The following is a 25,668-nucleotide window of genomic DNA, read 5'->3' on the forward strand; positions in this document are numbered from 1 at the left end:
GTTTGTAACTTGTGAGGTTGCTCATGAAAACAAATATAGAAATATTCGTAACTAATCTATTTAGTTACGCGCGCGACATTGACCGCACGAAAGTTCGAATTGCGTCACGTTTGCGTAACTCAGTCGGTCGCGAACGCTGTTCCTATTACTTTTGATACACTAGCTGACGCCCCGCGGTTTTACACGCGTAGTTCCCGTTTCCGTGATAATACGGGGATAAAATATAGCATATGACACTCACAAATAACGTGGCTTTCTAATAGTAAAATAATTTTAAAAATCGGTTCTGTAGGTCCAGAGATTACCCCTACAACACTACAAAAAATTATACTAATATTATAACTAAAGCCGAAGAGTTTGTTTGTTAGCTTGAGCGCGCTAATCTCAGGCACTACTGGTTCGATTTGAAAAATTATTTCAGTGTTACATAGCCCATTTTTCGAGGAATGCTATATATTATTCCCGTATTCCTAAGAAAACGAGAACCACACGGGTGAAACCGCGCGTTTATATTTGACAGCAGCTGATGCAGTCCATTTGATCCTCAGTCGTTTGGTGCCCAACTCATTATGTTTATAATAGACTTAGAGCCTGCGATAACCAGACATACCTCATTTAATGAAGACTCAAAATTTATCAGTGTTCCTCCAGTCACTACTCAGCAATCCCTTGAAAAACACTGTTAAATCAGACTGTTATAGCGAACGGTTAAGGGTGCATAGCGTGTTAAAGAATGAGCCCCTTCATCAGCTGAGTATAAAAGACACAGTTCATGTCCAGTTTTATAATAAAACATTAATAATTAAACTAATAAGTATGAGTAAATGTTGAAGTTAACCTCAAACTGGTAAATAGCTCCCCGTGGTTTTATTACCACCCACAGTCATAAACATCAAACTATACACTCCGTTGCCAGTGACATACATTTATAGGTGTCCCAGTTGCGGACTAAGGGGATGCAACAGACAGACATACCACTTTTTATTAAGATTGAAAGTTTATCAGCCTGTTTCTACCATAGGGTTCATAGGTAGTAGGGAAATTATGAAGTTTGGAGTTTGGATCGCAGTGGATTTTGTGGTAGCAGGTTTCAAAGGACCCTCAACCATCCAAGTAAGTATACAGCAAAAAACCATTCAATAGTTTGTAGCTAAGCTATGGCTGCAACGAAACTTGTGACCAAGAAGCTTCGTTGCAGCCCTTTGCTTTACAGGATTACGAAGGATCTGGCGTATGGAGTTATGTTTAGGGGTGTTACTTTAGGTCACTTTGTTCACGTGATCTTCCATTTGCCAATGGCTTACATTTTTATACATGTATACTTTGGCAAACAATGGACATTTCAATCCTTCATAAAATGTGGCGTGTCTGGCAACCGCACGCTCTAGTTATACTAGGAGTAATCTTAAAATTATATTATTTAGGAGACGTTTTAGTGTCAAATCCAAATCAGGAAAGAGGACTAATGGTTAAATCTATTATTTACGACCAATTCAAAGGAGTTTTGCTTTCTAAGCTCTGAGTTACGAGATTGCTTTCCGGACAATTAAACACGGATTTACTTGTAACATATTCCGTAACGAATATAATATACTTCATAAAAGAAGAATATTTAAGAAAGGTTTAGAATAAAACTGTAATATAAAATAGGATAAAAGATTATGGCAGTTACTTAATATGATAACGAAGATGATTATGGAACATTGTAAGACGCAAAAGTAGGCTTATGTTGCCCTTTGAAACAAATTACGAAGGTAATTTGACATGATATTTTCACGGTCAAGTTACCCATTTTAGGCAAGTTACGCAATAGCGTAATATATAATTTAGTTTTATAGCGTGTGCTAGCTTCTTACCGTGACTTCGTCCGTGATTTGGGCTTTTTTGCCTTTACCTTGTACATTTTATATATCAACGAAGTCTAAGTTTCTTTTCTTAATTCCTTCTCCTTTATTTTGTGTTTTTTGGGAAATATATAACAAAACTAACCGACGCCCGTGACTTAACTGCGCTGATGAATTTTTATATAAACTTTGATACCTAACATCTCCTTACTACAACGGTGTAATAAATCCTACTTTGGTGCTTACTTCTAGGTAAAAGGAATCATAATGTAAATACCCCTTGTGTCCTAATACTTTAGACTCTGTGATTCAGTCAGGCATTTTTATATACGAGTAATTATTACATAAACATAACACCTCTTACTGATATTACAAAATTGCATTGATACTTATTTAAAGTCATTCAATAACAACCCATATTTGGCCCACTGTTAAGCACGAGTCTTTAGGTTACGTTTTAGTCCAACACGCTGGAAAAATGCGGATTGACGTCAGACCTCAAACACGGAGAGAAAATTCTAAGGTGTTTCACGGTGTTTTTCTTCCCCGTTTAAGACACTTGATATTTGATTTCTGTATTTAAAGTGTTATGAACCACTATATCTCTTTGAAGTTTTCATCCAAAGAGGCTACCACGTGAAAACTTTCTCCCTGTAACTCACTACAGATACAATCAAAGGAATCTGTTCATTGGTACCTCTGAGTACATCATCAATCATCGGGAATGCGATAAAAAAGTAGGTACGCTTTCCTACGCGTCAGCGTCACAAATCAAGATTACGACTAAAGATGCGTGTAGTGATGAAATAACTCGACATGGACACGTAAGAGAGAATACCATAGGGTTAGCTACGCAAATATCGTTAATTTTTTATAGTTTAATAATTATAACAGCGTGTCCGATGGTGTTGGGTAAGCGCTGTCTTACGGCCGTTTTCAATAACCTAATTTATCCGCCATTTTGCTTACTAAAGTTAAGAAAATCTGTCTTTCTGTTCCTATCTGCTTTTCAATAACCTACTGACAGATAGGTTGACTATGTAAAGATAGTTTGACTGTTACTGATAATCGAGGATAGCTATCTATTCGTAATCTTGGGTAGGTTATTGAAAACGACCGTTGGTAACTGACTGTTAAGCCCTGTGTGCGATAGTCAAAATATAGTCAAATTCAAGTAGGTTCTAAATTTGCTCAGGTCTTTGGTGTAGGCCTGACTGCCATACCATAGCTCATGAGGTCTATCTAATTTTGAGCCTCAAGTCACATTAAATATTTTGGATTTACCTATATCTTTCAAGAAATTTTCAGTACCGGACAACCTGTGCTATTACAAATCGTGATGTTCTGAGTTCAACGAGTCTTTGGTTGCATTGTAAAAATTTGGTTTAGGAACAGTACGGCATTGAAAACATATAGGTATGTCTAATAGAGCACGTAAAGTCCTCGGTTACCATTATCATTAACACGTGAAAGTGTTTGTCATTAACAACCATTATCCGCAATGCGGTATGTACCTTGGTGGATCTGAAATGCAAATCACTCGGATACAAAAAATATGAACTTTGTGCTATTTTCCAAAACCGCTGTTAGTCACTGCTTCTTCAGTCCTCGATATATTTATCATTCTAATTCTGTACAGTTAGTGACTATAAAATTAAAAGAAATTGTTACATTGAGGCAAATAATTACAGTTTTTATGATCACCGTACACCATTTCAGTTTGGCCAAACTTTCTGCGCGCTCGTAATCGTAACGTCGATACACGTCCGTACCGTTTTACTATTATTAGCTGATTTATGCGAAATTCTCTGTTGCGGGTGTCTGGGGGGACGTTAAAGACGACCGTTACTGTATTACGAGCCGGTAGTAAACTGCATGCGATTTGTATTATTTTGTATTGAATCATGATTGGTTTCCGCGTCTGTCTGTCGAGGCCCCGAGATCTGTGTAGGCGCCTTTTACAACTGAGGCCCGAGGAAACACAGCCACGTCTATTTCTGTAGTGTATGTTTGACTGTGGAGTTTATAATGCTTGAAAGCTTAAGCAAGGTTTAGACAAAGCCAATAACTCTGGCGTTAGTCCTCAGTTTGCCAGCGCTAGCTTGATTGAGGACTGGTGTCAGCGTTTTTGGCATCTACGGATGTGCGCCAGTGTCTGGCGCGATACGTCTAGATGCGTTTTCACAACGGCGCGGACGTTGCGGGGTACGTGGGTCGAGGTCACTGGCTTAAAATATAAGACTACGCTCTATTCCCGCCAATGCTGGCAGCCAGTGCTGGCTTGTCTTGAAAAATCGTTTATAAAAGGCCAGTATAGATCATTATCATCATCATATTAGCCAATGAATATCTACCGCAGGATATAGGCCTTTAAGGGATTTCATATTGATGACTACTTTGACGCATTAATCCCTTATACTGTAAAAGCTAGGCCCTAAAGTGAGCCTTTTGAATAGGCTGATAATGATGATGATGATGATGAATGATCAAGTCTCGTGCATGATCGTCATTTACGCCGTGCTATATAAATATGTGTCACGTTATCATGTAGATAATTGTGCTTAATTGCCTTTCGGACATTCAACTTGTCGGCTACTACGAGTATCTTACCTTACAAAGCGGATGTTATTAAGTATTTTAATGATGTAAGAATATTTTGTTTTTCAATTTGAAAATATGATACATTTTAACAAAGCTTATCTAAAGAAAAGAGAGTGTTTTGTGTGATGAGCTATCTTTTGTGCTTAATCCAAATATAGTCGTTTTTACGTTATTAATTAAGAGACATGCAACATTCAAACCATGGACAAAGCACTAAATAGACAGAAGCATCCATTGTATTTCTTCAAAAAAAGAGAACATCTTACGAGTTGACTCTGTAAAAAAGGAGACAAGGCAACTTGATATTTGTCATGCCGTCATGCCGCGTGCCATTTTTTCGGGCGAATCCAAACCTTTGGAATTTTGAGTTCGGCCCCTTGATTCTAATGCTATTGAGGCTTCAGATTATTTAAAATAAATGAAGAAAGTTTGAATGTTACACATCACAAAGTAGAAAAAGAATAGGTAAGTAAGTATTAAAATATTTCAATGTAATGTATACTAGCGTGATGTGCAGAATATTTTGACATAAATACACATAACCTACTAGAACGTTTTGCATTGAATACACGGGTGAATGAAAGCCGCATTAAAGGCTAATATTCATTAGTTACGCCAGATCCAACATATCTCGGCTTTCGTATTAACACACAAACAGTACATGTATACACATTTAAGCTGGTTTATTTGACGTTGCCACTTGCGACATCCATACACATCATATTCCACACCAGTGGTTTGCTGGTGGTGTAAATTATAAGCGAAAATAAATCAAGCGGAAAATGTTATACAATTTATTTAAGTATTCGCTCAGGGTTTTTGAGTAATTGAGTTTGAATGTCTTTTTTGCATGAAATACGAGGAGACGGAGAGGAGACAAAAGAGAGGCACTGGTACCTTCTTTAAAATCCCAGATCGTTGAAATATGCATTGAGTACTAAGTACCTTTTCGTCAAGAAGTGCTATGTAGCCCGATTTCCTCGTCACGACAGTTATTTCTGGCTGAAATTTCCCTCCGATAGTAAAAAAGGGACGGACAAGTTCACGTGCTCTTTGCAATAGATAGACTGAGATAAAAAGTATCCTCGTATGTATTTTGTGTCTTATGTGTCGTATGTGTCTTTACAATCTATTTAACGGATTTTTCGTGTTTGAAACAAACACAAACGTTCATATTTATTATATAACGTCTTACGTTAATTATTTAGTTACGATTACTTTTGAAATTGTGATAAAATATACTTGTCTTGAAAATCGCTTTCGCTCGCAACTTGTGCCGCACCGTAATATATGGATCAAGAGGAGCTCCTAAGTGGATAATGTCAATTGCCGGCAGCCATTCCGCATTCCGCGGGGCTACGGGCTACACACTAATATAGGAATATTAGTTCATTAAACTGCTAACTAGACGAGGCGAGACATCTCCTGCACAATTATCTAACCGCAGTTACGGTCTGCGGTCTCCACTTCATGTAATTTAGGAAAGCCAACGAGAATGATGGCATTAAGTGTAATCTAAGATGGAAATATGCTGCATTAAAAATGGTTTTACGAACAGGGTTTTTCTTAATTTGATTGGTATTGCCGGCCTCACTAAGAGTAGTTTTAGTAGATTTACAGGAAATATACCAACAAGCTATTGTTAGTAATTTTTATGTCACGAGATTACGAGGTATTTACTATTTCTTTAATGCTAACTGATCATCAAAATTACTGTTTCTTGCATTGTTGGCATATTTTTTTCAGAAAACGAGCTTTCAATTTTAAAACAATTTGAGCTAAAATTTTTTATACACCATGGTTAGCCAAATATACATTTCAGATAAAATATAAATTTCAGAGCACATTATTGTAAGTTTGATTTTGAATCACTATAAGTAGACCTATTATGTAAAATTTCGTCACAGACGTTTATATAACATGCAGCTACCGAATTAAAAATGATGATTTATGTTAATCTTTAAAGATAATATTGGAATATAATCTCAGATAAATTAGTTTTAGCACTTAAATAATATGTTAGGTAAGCGAAACCGGAAATTATGCAAAACTTACCCAAAAGATGGGTGTAGACTTGTCAGCGAGTTGAGATGAAAAATGAATCCAGCAGGTTTCACGATGTTTCAATAAAAAGTCCGAATAAGTAAAGATGATAAATTGTTCATAATTATTAATGACGGCGATTTATATGGACATTGCACATACATATAGACTGAAGGCCCATTCACTAACGTATTCACCATTTATTTATAGCTAACTGTTCAAAATTACTAACCAGTGTGTTTTACGTTGTGATTCTCTTTAACAATGGGCTTTACGAAATACAAAAATGTGATTGTTACTGATTTGATGTTAATTATGTTTGGTGGTTAATAGACTAAAGTTAATGAATAGGTCAGAAACTCAGCGGATCGTATTATGACATAATTCATCCACATTATAAGTTCCAGACCTTCCTCGTTAAAGGAGAAAGCATATGCAGCTAAGAAGATGTGCTACTCATACACTTACCGTTGAGAAAGTCCAAAAAAAATTCGCGCGTGGTTTGTATAAAAAAATTTACGGTTATTACCCATATTTGTACCCTTCCTTGTTTGTGTCTGGTATGGTGGGGCTAGACACTCTGGAGTTAAGGCGAAGGAGAGCTATTCTCATCCATTACTTCCTTATAATACACAATAAAGTGGATAACTCGGACGCACTGTCGCGATGTGCCTTGTCGGTTCGAGAACCAGGCAAGTTGCTTCGGTCGTGTCGTAAGCGACCTTTTTTCGCTACCAAGTCGTTCCGTACGCAATATGCTCGAAATGCCCCAACTAATCGGGTACTGTCGATGTTCAATTCGTTGATTGCTCAGCGCCAAGATCTAGATATTTTTGATATAAAACTTCATGTATTTATTGATATTGTAAACAGCTGTGAATTTTAATTTTAATTTTATAGAAATATGCAATTTATGTGTTTGTATTGTATAGTGTATTGTAATTTGTTTATCTGTTATATTGGTATATTGTAAGTCTGTACTTTGTATGCGTTTTGGCTTAGCTGTAAGCATACTAAGGATATATAATAAATAAATAAATAAATAAATAAGACCCACTGCGCTACTCGAAAATTCGATGAAAAACGATGTAGCGACTCTTTATTTGAGTGGTACACCGAGGTACATAGTAACCATTTCCACCATCTATTACAATATAAAAAATAACATTAGCCTATTTTTCGGTACACTATTTTTCGGTACACTATTGACCACGAGTCTCCTCACAGAATGAGAGGGGCTAGGCCAATAGTCCAAGTCACTGACCCAATGCAGATTGGCAGACTTTACACACGTAGAGAATAAAGAAATTTCTCAGGCATTCAGGTTTCCTCACGATGTTTTCCTTCACCATTTGAGACACGTGATATTTAATTTCTTAAAATGCACACAATGAGCTATCAAGGCTCTTGAAAAAAACACATAATAAATAGTAAAACGTTTACTGGAAAAAAATCGACTCTCAGTCCGAAATTATCGTGTTTAAAACACGTTATAATATCAGCAGAGTGAGATATCAAGCGACAACTCAACGGAATTTGTTGATTGGCCGCGTGGGCGGACTTCCTGAAAACTATTTGAGATGCACAGATTAAGTAATACAGTTGGCACGGCTAATTGTGAATAACGACTAGGTGGCGTAGATGTCTCAGCGTTGGAACTGGAAGTGTTATTCCAATTTTGTCAAGGTCTTATTGTCTTCAGTACTTTTTTAACTAAGATATATTTCTCACCATCTTCATCATTATCATCATAAAATGTTAAAGGCCACTGTCAGGACTCTATCCTTTATCCTTGTAGAAGAGGGGTTTAGAGTTTAAGCTCTCGAAACTATTATTTAAACCCCCTATATTAACATATTTCACTAAGACTCTATGTATTAACTAAGAATCATGTCGACTACAAAAGCTTTGGCGACCTCCGTGGCGCAGTGGTGTGCGCGGTGGATTTACAAGACGGGGGTCTTGGGTTCGCTCCACGTGTGTGGGTGGGAGTCTTTGGCCGTGGCTAGTTACCACTCTACCGACAAAGACGTACCGCCAAGCGATTTAGCGTTCCGGTACGAAGTCGTGTAGAAACCGAAAGGGGTGTGGATTTTTATCCTCCTCCTAACTAGTTATCCCGCTTCCATCTTAGATTGCATCATCACTTACCATCAGGTGAGATTGTAATCAAGGGCTAACTAGTAAAGAAAAAAAAAATAAAAATTGTACGGCCATAAAAAGGTCTATTTTATTTCATCATTACGAAATTCGTTTAACAACGTTACCTTTCCCAATCATCTGAACCACGCCTTAAAGGTGAAAACATTGAAGACATAACGCCTGACCCAGATACTGGGATATATTACCTTCAATTAAACACAGTCCTAAATGTACCGAGTTTAAAGGTCTCGGGAAACATCAAAAGTCGCTTTGGAGCATGTTCAGCTAAGCGGGTTCCCGTGTAGTGCGGCAAAGCACGCTTTATTGCGTTACATGTTTACATTACCGGTAAGTATACAAGGCGGTAATGTACTTTGATTATGCAATTTTTATTGCTATTTCGCAAAATGAGCGTGTGATTTTGATTGTGAGCTTTAAAGTCTCTTTTAAGTAGAATTAATTATATCATAAATTTCAGTTTGAATTATTACAAGAAATAAAAGCTTTCGGTCAAGTAATCACCAGCTCTTGTGTCGAAAATCAGTTTTTCAGCACTACATATTAATTCAGCACAACATATTAACATTTTTTGACGTGACAACGTCTTATAATTCGATGATGCCAGCCGATCCGAAAAAAGATGACGTCATGCGTCGTTCCTTCGCTCTAGGGTTGTCAACTTTTATTACAAGAAATAAAGTATATTCTGGTCTATGAAGATTATTAAACAGTAATTTAGAAAAACGAACATTTCCTTTTGAAAAATGCAGTATTTTCTTATGACGTTGTCACGTTCAACTATCGATAGTAAATCGAATTTACAGACAACCGATTTTTGTTATCTAATGAAGCAGAGGCTCTCAACCTCAAGTAGACAATTTTTCATAATAAACAGTGCTAAGTTGTGAATATGTTTAGCAGCAACTAGCTATTTAGATTGTTGATAAAAAATTTGTTGAAGGTATGAAAGATGAAAGAATGAAATGAAAGAAATAATATGTTTCATTCAGTTGTTTAGTATCCTTTTCGCACCCTCACGTTTATATTTTTTATTAGAAGGATCATTATTATACAACTTGGCTTTTCATTTGGCTGTGAGGCAAAAATTTGACAATTCGTAAGGCAAAAACGAATGCATGTCAATCCTATTTACGATTTGGAAAAGCAAAAGCCTTTTGATTGTTCGACAACTGCTTAACGAGTTAAGTAAGTGACGAGAACAATGCAAAGTTAGCACTGATGCCTATGTAACTTTCAGTGTCGGTTTTATTTTATTTTGTCGCGTCTGCAATGAATTATGCACCCACTACTATCGAAGTATCGACCTTTAGCGGTGCCATTACAAGTGATTACAGCACACTGTGCCTATACTATTATAAACGTAACAAAATCGTCCGTCACTAATGAGGGCAATTCACTACTCGACAAGCTTTTTCTGTTGATGACTTTTTGTCACGAACCACGAAACCAGTGAGTGTGGATGTACTCATATATTGTCTGAAAGCCATCAAACAGAAGTGGTATGAATAGAGTTTGAAGTTTAACATATTATAAATAAAATAATTTAGTTTTGTATTTCTGTGATTAAGAAATTTTTTAGAAATTTTTAGATTTTTTTTTTGGTATTTTATCTTTTTTTTTTTACAAATTTTCATTTTTGTTTCAGGTAAATCATATGAGGAAACTGAAGACTGAACTGACATGCAATCCCGTATTAACAAAATTCGTAAGAATCAAACTCTCAACAAATATAATACTAGAACTGTTTTTTAAACGAAAGTTTACTTAATATTATAAGTAAGCCTAAGATTACTTCTAAGAATTGAATTTCACCACCGATCAGCAAAACCTAACTCGGTGTCTTTCGAAAGATAAACTCAACATAATATTGGTGTTGCGGTGCTATAAAAAAATTGGTATTGAAATATGAAAATCCCTTAATTGGCAAACACGTTTGGTGACTTAAATTTAATCAATACGAGTTTTAACTATTTACCAATTTAGTTGATGTACAAAAAATTATAAAGTCAGACATTATTGAACCAAGAACCGTTGCCTCCCCGGTTAGAAGGCGATACATACCCTTATGTACGCCATGTAAATCCAACTCTCCCAACCCTTTAGTCATTCCAGACGCAGGAAAACCCTCAACTCATCGCGTAACGTGGTCTCTTACGTTACGAGTAAGTTAACGAGGGAAACTCTTAGCGCCCCAGCCCTTAAGGTACGGTGAATTAAAACAAAAGATCACGCTCGAAGCGACGCCGCGCATTCCATTCATTAAACTTGAATTCTACACACATCCTAGGGGAGCATTGCTGCCTGGCGTTCATATAAACGAGGCAGATACTTAAACAAATCATTTAAAAAGCATTGACGGTCGGTGATGCAAATTTTTATGAGCGGCGGTAATCACTTGACTTCAAGTGACCATGCTACGTTGCTTGTGTGTGTTTTCTTTATACAAACGTAGGTACATATTATATCAAACAAACATAGCACTTTCTTGGTTATCTATAGTATTTTTAAATATACAACATTACGTTATGTACTTGTACTTATTATGTCGTAGGATAATTAGACAATTATGATGGTTAATAAATGTTGGAAAATTCGCAAATACAGTGGCGTGCATAAGGTTGTCGATCAGGGTAAGCACTAGTAAGAAAATTAACCAAACTGGTAAAGTCTTTATTTAATAAGAACTGAGAAGACTACTCTTAGGGTATGCAGTACTTTAATGCATGTATGGAGTGCATGCCACTGACAGTATATGATGAATAAACATATGATTAGCCGATGCACTTAACATTAAACATTTCCAGCATTGTAGTAGAATAGGTGTCGCATCAACGCTTGATTTATAGTTAACTTTCACGCACATTAGTTACAATTAGTAAGTTAAATTAAGCATATACGTGAGCTCGCGTCGCAAAATAACACGTCAGCTTAAAAATATTTGGTTATGCTAGAAAAACTGATAAAATATTAAGGTACACAACACTAGTAGAATCGAAAAGTTGCTAGATTAGAAATAAAACGCGAGATTGCGAATATATCGAGATGAAACTATTCAGATTTCAGACATAGAAATGCATCCATTTCCCGGCAATGAATCACACACCGATGCGGGAGCGCATACAGTGTGCCGATCTCGGAAATAGAACGAGTTGACACACATAAATAATATTAGCCGCCTCGTAAATACAGTGCGCGTCAGACGAATGAGAGTGACGCGGGGATATTGTGATTAGTAGATATCGTTTAACTTATAAATGAACTATGTTTTTGTCTACTTACAAAATATGTGTACAGAAGAAATAAATACAGATTGGTAGAATAAACTTGTCACTCTTCAAAGTAAGCTCTTCTATCTAAGACTCCATCGTCACTTAACATCAAGGGAGATAGCGTCAGATGTCATTCAATAAAAAATGCAGTGAATACAAAATACATACATTTCAATTTTCGACCGTCACGAATTAAAGGTATGTTTTTAAATTAAATGGTTTTTGAATGAGAGTGAGAAACAAAAAGTACGAGAGCACAGCTTTGTAAACCGCCTCAAATCAATTAATTAAGGCTTCAAAATATAATAATATTGAGACATTTTTTTATTGTATGTTAGGTTTGCAACCTTTAAAGAGCCTGACTGAAATACGTGATAGAGATACGTTAGATTATCGCAGTACCCAACGCTAGCACAGATTTCTGGAAGCAATATTATTATTTATTTACTCGAAATTATGAACGAAGAATATTGTTACTCGAATTATTGATAGAGTGAATGAAGGAACCCAAAATATATGCAATTGAGGTAACATTTGCCAGTATCGCCTCGGCGGCAGGTAAACGGATCGAACTTGTCAACTGTCATCACTTGTAAGGATTATCGCGGCTTATTACCTTACCGGTGTCTCTGTGACATGTTTATCGTACCTGCTTATCGCTTCGGTGCATCTTTATTGTATTTTTTTAATACGATGAAGTTATTGAAATTATTAGGTTAATCCAATCTTTGTTAATGGATCACGAATAAATGAAATCTATTCTGCTACTTCTGCCTTCGGGCCCCATCAGGCGATGCCTCTGCGCTCGGCCAAACCCCCCGGTGACGCCGCTGAGGTTCCTTAAGGAGCACTTACACAATCAGAAAAAAAAATGAGAATCAACGATATTTATAACGTTGCTGATAATTATGTTATACTCGTATTATGATATTTGTCGCTTTTTCCTCGGAATATGTCCTACAGTTTGCTGTCCTATTATAAAATTTAAGGTACATAACACACATATCAACTCGGAAAGGCATCAGCACCGTATCAACTGAAAGCCGTCTAGTATTTTTTGTATGAAACTCCTTACTGCAACGCACACATTAATCGGATTCGTAACGTAATAGCCTCGCCTCGGGCTTACGGCTCGCCGTACTCGGATTCGTCTCTATGTGCATGCTTGCCCCTTTCACCCCTTCCGCGTGACGCCTCGCCTTCAACCTACGGTCAGTGGCGAGGCGATACGATTACAATCCGTTTCAGAGTTGATATGTGTGCTCTGAACTTTAGTTATCTGTAGTAACATCACATCAGTGTTGTCTCAATAGCTCAACGGTAAAGGGGCCAGATTCATCACCGAGAGGTGGTGGTTCGATCCCCGACCGCTAGACTGTTGTACCCACTGCTAATACAGTATTTCCCGACTAGTTACAGGTGAATGGGAATATTGGTACGTTCCCATTATCTAATGTATATTGTTGCCAAATAATCTTTACGTAAATGTTTTATTACAACTCTAGGTGTAGTGTAAAGTATCACGTGTTGTTTTTTACCGGATACTACTTACAGAGAATTCTGTTATTACGGTACGGAAAAAACAAGAAATGTAGAAACACGTTTCTCCGTTACTACAATTATTATTGTAGGTATTACAATAATTGTATAACAGTTCTTTACTTACATTTTATTGTTTAGTTAGGAGCACCTACAGAGCCTATAATAGTAACTAGTCATCGCTGTATAACAAAAAACCTCTATAAAAGGGTTAACAGAATACCTTGTAAGAATTTAGTACCGTTTTTTTTTAAATATGTCACATATATATTCATAGCTTACATCACTGTCACTGTCATTCGTCTATTAATATGGATTAAGCAATGGAAATGAAGTCATTAAACGAATCTAGTCTTAACTCTAAATAATAAAGAAATTGACAATCCGTCAATCATCACAAACACCTAACCTTTACATACACAAGCCATAACTTATCTTATGGTGTGCCTTAAGTTAATTTTTATATTGCTCAAAGTTAGCAATTTGTCAAGCCTTACCCAATTTTCTGTTCAATTGTCTTTAATTAGGAGTACAAAGCAAAAATCCATAGCTATTCACCACCTACGCCATCTGCAATTAAAGTGTCGAAACGCTCTTTGTTCTTACTTCCCCATTCAATACTCTCTGTGCTATACGTTTTGAAAGCGTGTGGCTGTGGCTCAGACCAATTACCATAGGACCTGCCTCGCTAGACGTACGTTACCCCTCTGTCAAAAGTATATGATCACGATCTAACGTGTTCATACAAACTACGCCCATAGAATCGATGTTTCATTATGTTAAAATTACACGTGTGTGTATTATGATTTAAATTTATAGTTGTGTGCAAAGGCACAGGATAAACGAGTATTTATTGGTGTTAAATATTTTTATGTAGTGTTAAGTGCTACATGGAAGATCACGTGATCATAGTGACCTAAAGTAATACTGTAATTTTGAAAGACTAAGATTAGGTGATTGAATACTATCTGAGTATAATAATAATGTACTATGAGTTTAGGTTAACGTTAAATTACTAATTAGTCACATATGTAGGCTAGCTAGATGGTAACCTTATAAAGTAAGTACCAAATTAGTACTTTACAATAGAGAAAAAAAAATATGTGAGTTTATCTCGTCCCTATCAAGAAATGACAGACAAGTTTGTTGGTGAATTTGAGTGCGATACAAGTCCAGAGTTAATTGGTCTGAGGGCTGTGGCGCACTCATAAATCACTGTGATAGACACTGACGAAACAAACTCGGGGTCTGTCCGACATAATTCCTTCGTAACATTGTAATAATTGACAGGCGTTTTCGAAATCCCCGCTTTTTATATACTAACTAACCACAGCAGATAAATTAGATAACTGGCATGGTGTCGACATAACGTCGCATGTAGATGCGAATGTTGCAGTTATAGTAGCAAATGTAAAATAGGTACAATTAATTTCCAATAATGAATAAATAATTTTTCGCACTTAAACCTTAATCTGACCCTCTCGCTAAATCCCTTTTTAGCGGACGTCTACTAACTAGCTACTTTGTACGTCTAGCTGTTATCGAAATTTCGTGATGAGTGTCCTTTCGCTTTTAAATATTAAGATTTATCTTAATATTTGTATATGCTATATTTATTGTTTACTTAAATTACTTGTCCTGTTTGTGTCAAAAAATGAAAGCATGGAATTAATTCCTGACATTCTATTGGAATCCAATTTGTTATACTTTGGTAAAAAACAAACATATTGTCTAATGAATGGTCATGGATGGCCATAGCATCACCTTATTAACTAACCCAAAAAAAAAAACGCAAAATTTGGGCTCTTTTCTCCCGTGTAAACTCGAGCATGTATTCAAAACTTGTTTTTTTTTTAAAATATTTATTTATTTTAGGCACATAATAACTCACGCATCAATTGATCAATCTTCACAGCCTGACCTATTTTATCATTATACATGTTAGCTGATTTATTTTTAAATATATGTCGCAGCAACTTAGTTCCAGTCGGCCAACTTAAATGCTGACTTTGATCTCTACTTTGATGTGGTGTCACTCTGCTGAACACGCGTTTCACATGCTCTTGAAACTGTGTTTGACTAAGTGTAAAATAAATTTATATTTATAAAGAGACATACACAAAATTATCGTTTTGAGACCCAACATATTACACCGAGTTATCTAATGGTTACTTCTTAAACTAAGGCGTTAAAATAATTAACGAATGTAAAAAAATAATTTTGAATTTGAATAAGAAGAACTACTACTAACGCTCAGGCGACGAAATCCACCAGTGTCTTGTTTTTTTTTTTAGTTAATGATAAAATCGGCAATAAACATAAATGTTGATCCGTCCTCCCAAAGATAGATTGATTTTTAAGATAGCGAACTCTATCCGAGGATAGCTTATTAGCATGCTTTATGTAAGAAATGGATTGATATTTCAATCTTAGATAGGAAAAAATGGATTAGGATTGATTATTAATTTCGGGCGTAAGCCAAACAGGCCAATTGTATGGCCAGTCCAATATGCTCCACTATTAGTTATAGACCGAGGTAATAATAATAACTATGTAATTATTATTGACGGATGTAGCTATTACCTCCGTCAGTTAAACTCCGTTTAACTCACTCAGCACATCTGATTGTAGTTTCAAGATTAATAACAATAAACAAGGAAAACCCGAGACATCTGTTGGGAAATGGATGACTCACAAATATATTGGGAGGCGTTGCTCCACGAATTTATCGAGCAGGCGATATATGTAGAATAGGAGAGTACTAGTAATTGTAACTAAATGTGATTCTTGCAGGTGTGACAATATCGGAAGAAAAAAGTACCCACCATTGTGACGCGAACGAAGTCAGTATGCAAAACGAGTCCCATAAAAATCTATTCGTCAATAAAATGTAATTAAAATGTAATTTTCTCGTGTTACGCAAGTCGTCATAATAAATGTTAATTTATTCAGCATTATGTAAATAGAGGCAACGCCGGCTGAAACAATAAATAATAATCACGCGGTTAGCAATAATAATCAGCCAATCGGGAGAGAGCGGATTTGAGATGACATACCGGATTCGATGAAAACGAAAGTTGACGCACGTTCAACGAGAAATATTGGTACTTGACACGATAAGAACACAGCAACATTGATAACGAACTACGGTATAACAAACGTGCGTTTTCGTGTTTTACAAAATATATACCTATTTCTTTTAGGTACACACCTAAGTTAATATTATAAAAAAGTATGATTTTACATTTTGTTTATTGAATATGAATAGGTTTCACAACTACTAAACCGATTTTAAAAATTTTTTCACCAATGAAAAGCTACATTATCATTATCATAAAGTAACACTCGTAAGCTATATTAAAACATCACGCTACAACGAACAGCGTAGCATCAATGAAAAATGTGGCAAAATCGGGAAAATCAACTTCCTTTTGAGAGCTTCTGCTGCGTACGCTGCCTAAACGGTATTATAAAAATCCGGCAAATACCAATATGAGAATATAAGATACATATTCAGTAATAATATTTTAAGTAAATACATACATTGAAATTATTATACTAAAATATAATATCTAGTACTCCTAATAATTCTTCTCAGACATCTCACAGAGAGGAATTTTGGGCACAATTAACTAATATTCTCCTTTTTTCTTGTACAGATGAGGTTCGAGGTTCTACGTTTTGGTACAGTTATCAAACAAATAATAGTAAAACAAATGTCTTCACAGTCGTTGGTATCTGCATGTTGTTTAGACATCTGAAGCCAAATAAACGTCAAAGGCTAAGTGACATGTGATATCCGGATGATACCATACAGTTACAATGTATAATTCCTTACTGCCTACTCTTCTTTCAGCCGTTCTGAGAATGGCATTACATTTTAATGACGCACAACCTTATAATACGTATATCTATGTACTACGTATATACTCGTATCTACGCCACTATAAGCTGCATTTCTTTATGTGATGAGAGACATTTATATTTAATTACTGATGGGTTCTGCGCAATCCGAACTACTGGTATTTAACCTTTTATTTTGTAGCGGAGAAAATTTTCATGGACACCCGTGTTGGGTAGTGCCGGACTCTTACCGGCTATTAACCCCTCCTACCTTCTATTAATTTTGTGGGCGCGCAGTGGCCCCTAATGCTGGGCTAGGCAATGGCTTCTTTACTTAGTGGTTAATCCGGCCCTGATCATACTGTAGGTGAAAAGAAGTTTATTTTGATATTGTTAACCTGATACATAATGTTAGTAATGAGATGCAGGGAAGTTAATTAAGGCCCAGTGCGGATTTACATTATAGCGTTCGATATAAATCTCGAACAGTTTCGATCGAGCTGGCCGATCGGTTGTCTCACCGGCGTTTCGCCGTGTCGCTGGTTTATTGCCGTGGACCGATGCCGATTCCGATTTGTTATTGAATTGTAAATGTTGTTTTATATCTTTAAATAATTAATTATATTACTGTATACTTGTTATAATGAACTACCTTTTGCTCGCGGCTTCGTTTTGATGTCCATTTTATCCATCATTCAGACGGACGACTGTCTTGAAATAAATTTATTTAATTGTAATGATTTTTCATAAGGCTAAAAACACTCACTACAATTGCATGATGTTTGATAGCGTTTAAACACAAACAATTTGGCATGAAAGTTTTTTTTTTTTTTTTTTAAGTAGTACTACTTATTTAATTACTCTTAATATGTGTTATTTATCTATTTTACTAGACTAAAGCTTTTTGTGGTGTCACAAAGCCTTTACTACTTTTTAGGATAATGGTCATATTCAAAGATATTACTAATATTCTTATTTATAGTAGTGAAAGTAACAAGTATAAGTGGAGAACCGTAAAAAAATCTATAAATTAGTGAATAGTCCGAAACAAGGAAGTTGAAAGAGTCATTAGTCTCTCTATGGAATATAAGTATTCCCATCCTGAGACAAACGAGACAATGGTCAACCATTAAATTAACAAACAAAAGAAAGCTAATAGACTTCTATTTGTAAGATGAGTAATTAGAATACATATTTGTATTCATCGACATACATAGTTCGTAGTTTTAAGACAACGGAACAACAATATCCTATGCACACTTATTACTACTTACCTAACTTAATGATTTTTCGTCTGTTTTTACAATCAAAATAGTATGAAAGAAACATAGGTAGAGCAGTAGTAGTATGGAGGGACCGAATACTCCCACTATCAATAGCCAATAAATATAGATTTGCAAAAATCTGGAAGAACCGAAGCATCACAAATAAAACCAAAAAACACCTGGTTGAAGCACTTATTTTTCCGATCTTTCTTTATGGAATAGAGACGTGGACTATTGACGCCAATTAAAGATAAATAATTAATGCTTTCGAGATGTGGTGTTGGAGGCGAATGTTACGTATACCGTGGACTGCCAAACGATTTAATTCTTTTACAGTTTCTAATTGAAACACGTCTCTCAACCATTAGTCTACAGCGCATCCTCAGTTAATTTGGACATATCACGGCCGTGGTGACGACAACAATATTATGGTGGGAAATGTAGAAAGGCAAATGACCACGAGGTAGATATCTAACTCGAGGGATCTTCTTAAGGAAACTGGAGCCCGCACCTTTTACAGTGCCGTCCAAATGGCCAGCGACCTTACTCAATGGAGAAGCGATGTCTATCGAAAGGGAATCATGAGCCGTGATAGCCCAATGGATATGACCTCTGCCTCCGATTCCGGGGGGTGTGGGTTCTAATCCGGTCCAGAGCATGTACCTCCAACTTTTCAGATGTGTGCATTTTAAGAAATTAAATATCACGTGTCTTAATCGGTGTAGGAAATACATCGTGAGGAAACCTGCATACCAGAGAATTTTCTTAATTTTCTGCCTAGTGTTGGCCTAACACCTCTCATTCTGAGAGGAGACTCGTGCTCAGCAGTGAATCGAATATGGGTTGATAATGATGATTTGCAAATTAAGCTTATCCAGAAATCGATCCCAGTACCAACGCCGCTCCAGTGTGGTTGTCAAGTGTCTTGTTAATATAAATACTTGTTGCGTATAATTTTAATTGATTAAATAGGAACTCGATAGTGTCAGGGATCGAGTTACAAATACGGATAGCTGTCGACCGATAGCTCTCGCTAATCGATTACAGCTGTAATCGGCGGGCATATTAAATTATTACGCGATTTCTGTTCTATATTTCTGGGTGACTTAAATAAATAATAGGCCAATTAAACAGCAGATTTTCTTAGTCTCTTCGTCCTTTCAGAATTTAGTCTTTTATAGTCTATTTTAATAACACAATTAATGTTTTATTTATATTCAGGCGACTTTTCTGCAACTTTCATTATTTATTTTATCATCACAATTTCTCCGCTACAAGACAGGCATTGATCTGAGACTATACAGCCTACATTAATTTCCTTATGATAATTAAATCAATATATGAGAGCTGTGATAGCCCAGTGGATATGACCTCTGCCTCCAATTACGGAGGCTGTGGGTTCGAATCCGGCCCGGGGCATGCACCTCGAACTTTACAGTTGCGTGCATTTTAAGAAATTAAACATCACGTGTCTCAAACGGTGAAGGAAAACATCGTGAGGAAACCTGCATACCAGAGAATTTTCTTAATTTTCTGTGTATCTGAAGTCTGCCAATCCGCATTGGGCCAGCGTGGTGGACAAAGGCTTAACCCCTCTCATTCTGAGAGGAGACTCGAGCTGAGCAGTGAGCCGAATATGGGTTGATAATGATGAATTCAATATCTATGTATATGTGATAGTATCAACATAGAGTTTACAAATAATGATCAGGATGCTTGCAGACTCGCATAAGATACTATCTGTTAACTACTTGGCACATGCTCTGACTTCTATCTCTAGATACGAGTGTAAATATGTGATGCTGTGGTAAATGTACACAAAATACCGGTATCTGTATGCAGCGTGCAAATCAATTAGACACGGCATAATAGCCGGCGCTAGGCGCTTGGGTTTTATTTAGCTACGGAGAACCGGTCGTATTTGACATTGCTTTGCCCAGGCTCTGTGAAAAGTACCGTCCGGAAACATTATTTTATAGTGTTTTATTTTACTTTAATAATACTTCTTATTACTGTTCTTTAGCAACCTATATTCGGCAGCTGAGCTCGAGTCTCCTCTCAGAATGAGAGGGGTTAGGCCAATAGTCCACCACGCGGGCCACATGCGGATTGGCAGACTTTACACACGCTGAGAATTAAGACTTTACACACGCAGATAATTAAGAAAATTCTGAGGTACGCAGGTTTTCTCACGATGTTTTCCTTCACCGCTTGAGACACGTGATATTTAATTTCATATTACTTTATTTAGTTTAAATAAAAGGTTACCCTGTCGAATCTTGGAAACTAATTTAGAGAACTTTAAAAAAGCAAACGTTTTGATTTAAATTCGGTATACTTGCCTATCTTCGATGATGGCGCAATAATAATATGTGCTGATCTAATGCCTGGTTTTTAAGACCGACACGTTGTCGGTTCAAATAGGTTTAAGTATACATATATGTACCTATTCTAAAAGTATATTTTTTTTAATTCTAGAAGTCCAATGATTGTATACTATTATAGAGATGTCGCTAGCGCGTCGATACTGAGACGATCGAAAGGTGGCTATCTGTCTTAATTTAATTTAGTCGCATAGTAAGTAGTTAAACAACCACCCAAATATTGTCTACATTGTTGAGTTGTGTGTTCAGGAAGTGTAAATACTATATACAGGTACATGAATATATTATAATGTTAGTAAGCACAAAATTGTGCATGTGTGCACTTAGTGGAGTTGTTAATTTCGGATCACTTTTTGCGTTGATTTTGGAGGCACGTAACATCTAATAGCATAAAATCGTCGACCATGTCTAATCGTTGGAAAATAAAGGAAACACATTAATTTTTATTTATACTGGTTATTGACTATTTGCGCCACAGGCAGCAATATCAGTGATCATATAATAAACTTACATAACTCAGTCCTGAGTAATGTAGATGGTTTTTCTATCGAATCACGGGCACCTACCGGTATAGATAGCGTGTTAATCAATTAAAGGCGCTAGGCGCAGGCGCGCTTGATTTAACTACGGGAAACTACTCACTTGTCAACATCGAGCATAATCTCCAGGAACCGCCGCCTGTGGCTGTGGAACATTTATTTTAATTCCAACTCGATAGTGGAAGGCACTTTGAGTCGGCGTATATCTTTTTTAACTGAAGGAAAAACATCGTGAGGAAACTTGCTCATCTGAGAATATTTTTAATTCTGTATACGTGTGTCAATACACATTGGGCCAGTGTGGTGGACTATTGGTCATTCTGAGAGGAGGCTCGTGCTCAACAATGAGCCAAATTCTCACTCTTTTATTTGCAATCCTCCAAATAAGTGGTGCAGCGTAAGTGGTTGACTTCGATTGGATACAGAATGTTAAGAATAAAGAAATATTATTTGCAATGTCTGTTATCTATACTTTTATTATAAAGCCGAAGATCTCAGGAAATACTGGTCCGACTTGAAAAATTCTTTCAGTGTTAGATAGCCCATTTATCGAGAAAGGCTATAGGCTATATATTATCCCCTTATTCTTACAGGAACGAGAACCACGCGGGTGAAACCGCCTGGCGTCAACTACTGTCGTTTAATAAATTTAATGGCAGTTATATTCGTAGTTTCTAGGGTTTCTGGTTTTGCATAGAAGGTTTGTTTGATTGATTAAATACAATTTCATATTTTAGACATTATATACATATATCGATCGTGTTAACTACGTTAGATCTAGATCAGTGAACTCTTACTGCAGCTATCGCAATGGAACCTAGATAAAATTCCTGTTTGACCTGTCACAATGTTTTCCCATCTCGGTGCCGTTTTCTCTTACCATTCGCTCGATCTTATCAGTTATCAGTAAATTGATCTCGAACGAACGTGTAAGCATTAAAAATATCGCTTTTCATTTCAAATATCGATAGAAAATCGCGTGACAACAGACACTAGAAATCGGTTTCGATCGTACTTTAGATAAAGAGGCTAGAAATGATCTGTTCGCCTAGCCGAGTATATTTCAAGGGGAGGAGGAATAGATTTCAAGTTCTATAGGTAGACTTTCGTTATTGGCGACCGCGACCGGGTCGCACGACCCACTGCTTAGTATGACAATGCCCGAGACCGTGTCGCGCGACCGCGTTTGTTTAGTGCTCCATATAAATTCATACTAAGCAAGGGTCGTGCAACCCGGGCGCGGTCGCAGGTTGCGGTCGCGTGTCGCGGTCGCCAGGAACGGAAGTCTACCTTAACTACATATAAAATGAGGCTATTATATAAGTATATATTTTGTGTATGTAATAATAAAGACGTAAATGTGTACCTAAATCATAGAACAGCTATCATGTAAGTATAAGTTTAATGTAATGCATCCAACAAATTTATTGTTCTTTTTGTTATTCATCGTATGAGCATGAGATCGTACTTTAATTAAAATTATTCCTTAACTCGAAATAAACTGAATATTGCAGCTGTTTTCGTAAAGGTTTAGAGTTCAAATGTACATGAAAACAATTGGAAAAAAAGCAATATTGTTGAGGGGTTTTATATGGGATTCAATTTTGTATGAAAAAACACTTTTCTTGGTTTTTTTAGAGTTTATGTACTTTTCTGCTCAGACTTACTTTTCTTGAGGACAAAGTCCTGGATAACTACTTATAATACTTGACCAAACATTAGCAAATTCTAGTTTAATTATGAATTAGTGAGTCACACGGACTCCGCCCGTATTATCTAGAGTTGAAGTATATTATTATTATTGTCAGCGCTCATAAAACAAACATAAACCTAACGACCTTGCCCCAAGACAAGCAGCCCCATACTTTATTTCATAACTAGGCCATTACCTAACCTTAGCCAGTTAGCTTTGTCTAGATAGCGAGGTGGAGTGTCAAATATATTTCTTTATCTCGATCTGTCGCGCTCAGATCGCACGAATCGCTTATGACACAGGTTCCAGCAACCTTGTTACAGATTACCAGCCCGCCTGTTTACTAACTTCGACGTATATTAGCCAACTAATATAATATAACTAGATGACGCCCCGCGGTTTCATCCGCCTAGTTCCCGTTTCCGTGAAAATCTATACTAATTTTATAAAGCTGAAGAGTTTGTTTGTTTGATTGAACGCGCTAATCTCAGGAACTACTGATGCGATTTGAAAAATTCTTTCTGTGTTAGATAGCTCATTTATTGAGGAAGGCTATAGGCTATCCTACGAGAACGGGGCGCCACGCGGGTAAAACCGCGCGGCGTCAGCTAGTACGGTGATAAAATATAGCGACACTCACAAATAACGAAGCTTTCTAGTGATAAAAGAAGTTTCAAAATCGGTTCAGTTGATACAGATATTTATAATATTAGTGTAGATCAACATAAAACCAATAACAAACGAATTTTTCGTATTCCGTAAAGCCTAAAAAGTTAATGAAAATAACAATGTCAACTGGGCAATATCCACTCTATGATATGGCCACATAGCGTTGTCATTAGGCACCGGATGACATTCTCTATTTCGATCAGTTAGAATTAAATAAATATTGAATACGAAATCACGTGACGCGGTGACAGTGACAGTGGAGTGGACTTTAACGGTATGCGCGGTGTATTTACAAGACGGAGGTCCTGGGTTCGATCGCTTGAGTGAGAAACCGAAAGGAGTGTGAATTTTCATCCTAGAAGTAGAATGTACAAGTTAACCCGGTAATCAGGTAATATTTTAGTCTAGGGCTAACTTGACAAGAAAACGTTAAGAAATTTCTAACAATAGGTAATTAGTAAATTTCGTGTGTATCCAGTAAAGATACTCAAAGTTAGTGAATAGGTCGACAGTTATGCAGGCTACAGTTTCGCAAAGGCTGCGGTCAGTTTGGTATGCGTAAAGAATTGAGTCACATAAAAATATAATTAAATACTTCATAGACGAAGATAACAAAAGGTGATAACAGAATTGCTATTGTCTATTCGAGTTAAGAATGCCTTGATTTGAATAAAACCTGTGACGACCTGCTTATGATAAACATACTTATACAGCGGATTATTGTGAACTTTGACAATACGAAAAAGAAAAAAGTAAAGAACCTCTATGGAGCTGTAGGGTTCATTTACACGAGCAGCAAGTGCTATCGAAGACAGCAGTCGACTGCAGTCAACGGCAGTCGACGGCAGTCAACGGCAGTCGACTGCAGATGGCGACCGCCTTCGTCTGCCGCCGCGACGTCGGCGACTGCAAGTTGACTGCAGTTGACTGCAGTCGTCTGTAGCAGTTGCCAGCTGCCGTTGGCAACGTGCTGCTCCTGTAAATGGACCCTTAGAATTGACCACCACACTTTTACAGACACGCCATCTGTATAGTAAGTCATTAGCGGATACTCGCTACTTCGTCCGCATTTAGGTCTCCTTAATCCGGCTCTCTCGCAAAATCCATTCTTAGCGGACGTCTTCTACTAACTCTACTAATAAGTATGGATGGATTTGGATGTAGAATGTCAAGCTGATTTCGTTATGAGTTCCATGTCCAAGGCGTAAAAGTGAGTTTTGAGCTCAAGATTATGTAGTACTAGCAGACAAGAAAAATAGCAGTAGCTGCTTTCTCTGTAGTGTCGATTTTGAAAATTAAAAAAATCCTACGAATATTATAAACGCGAAAGTTTGTATAGATGTTTGTTACTCTGTAACGCCGCAATGGTTCTACCGATTTGGCTTAAATTTAAAATTAATACAGATAATACCCTTCATTAACACATAGACCACTTTTTATCCCGGAAATATCCATGACTCCCGCGGGATTTGTGTAAAACTGAATTCCACGCGGACGAAGTCGCGGGCGTCCGCTAGTAATTTATATTTGAAGAAGTTTTTTTCTATGCGCTCTCGAGATAGTTACGGCTGATCTTGTGTCATGCTACTGTGCTAATAGTTCTGAAGTAGCTGACAAAGAAAGCAAAAGCCGTACGTACTGTTTGCTCTACACCTGATTACGTATACACTGACGGCAGTGGTCTGTTTGCAATTTCCACGGCAAATTGAATTATTTACATAATTTTATTCAAACATCAATTAACGGCCACTCAACCCGTTCACACAAACATCTGTCTACGTTTATTTATATACTAGCGACCAGCCCTGGATTCGCA

The 25,668-nt window shown here is 36.8% G+C and overlaps 1 protein-coding gene and 1 long non-coding RNA gene across 7 annotated transcripts in view; both read left to right on the top strand.

The window, feature by feature from the left end:
• The window catches only part of LOC128198118 (uncharacterized), a 57,246-nt gene extending 45,993 nt beyond the window's left edge, over positions 1–11,253 (top strand). The window contains exon 3 of the long non-coding RNA XR_008250862.1: positions 10,297–11,253. This is a non-coding gene — a long non-coding RNA (uncharacterized LOC128198118). The remainder of the gene's footprint in view (positions 1–10,296) is intronic.
• Positions 1–25,668, top strand: part of LOC112048448 (rho GTPase-activating protein 23) — a 472,444-nt gene that overhangs the window by 316,991 nt on the left and 129,785 nt on the right. The gene's annotated exons all lie outside the window — the stretch shown is intronic.

This window comes from Bicyclus anynana, chromosome 5 (assembly GCF_947172395.1).
Source record: "Bicyclus anynana chromosome 5, ilBicAnyn1.1, whole genome shotgun sequence".
NCBI classification, from domain to species: Eukaryota; Metazoa; Arthropoda; class Insecta; order Lepidoptera; family Nymphalidae; genus Bicyclus; species Bicyclus anynana.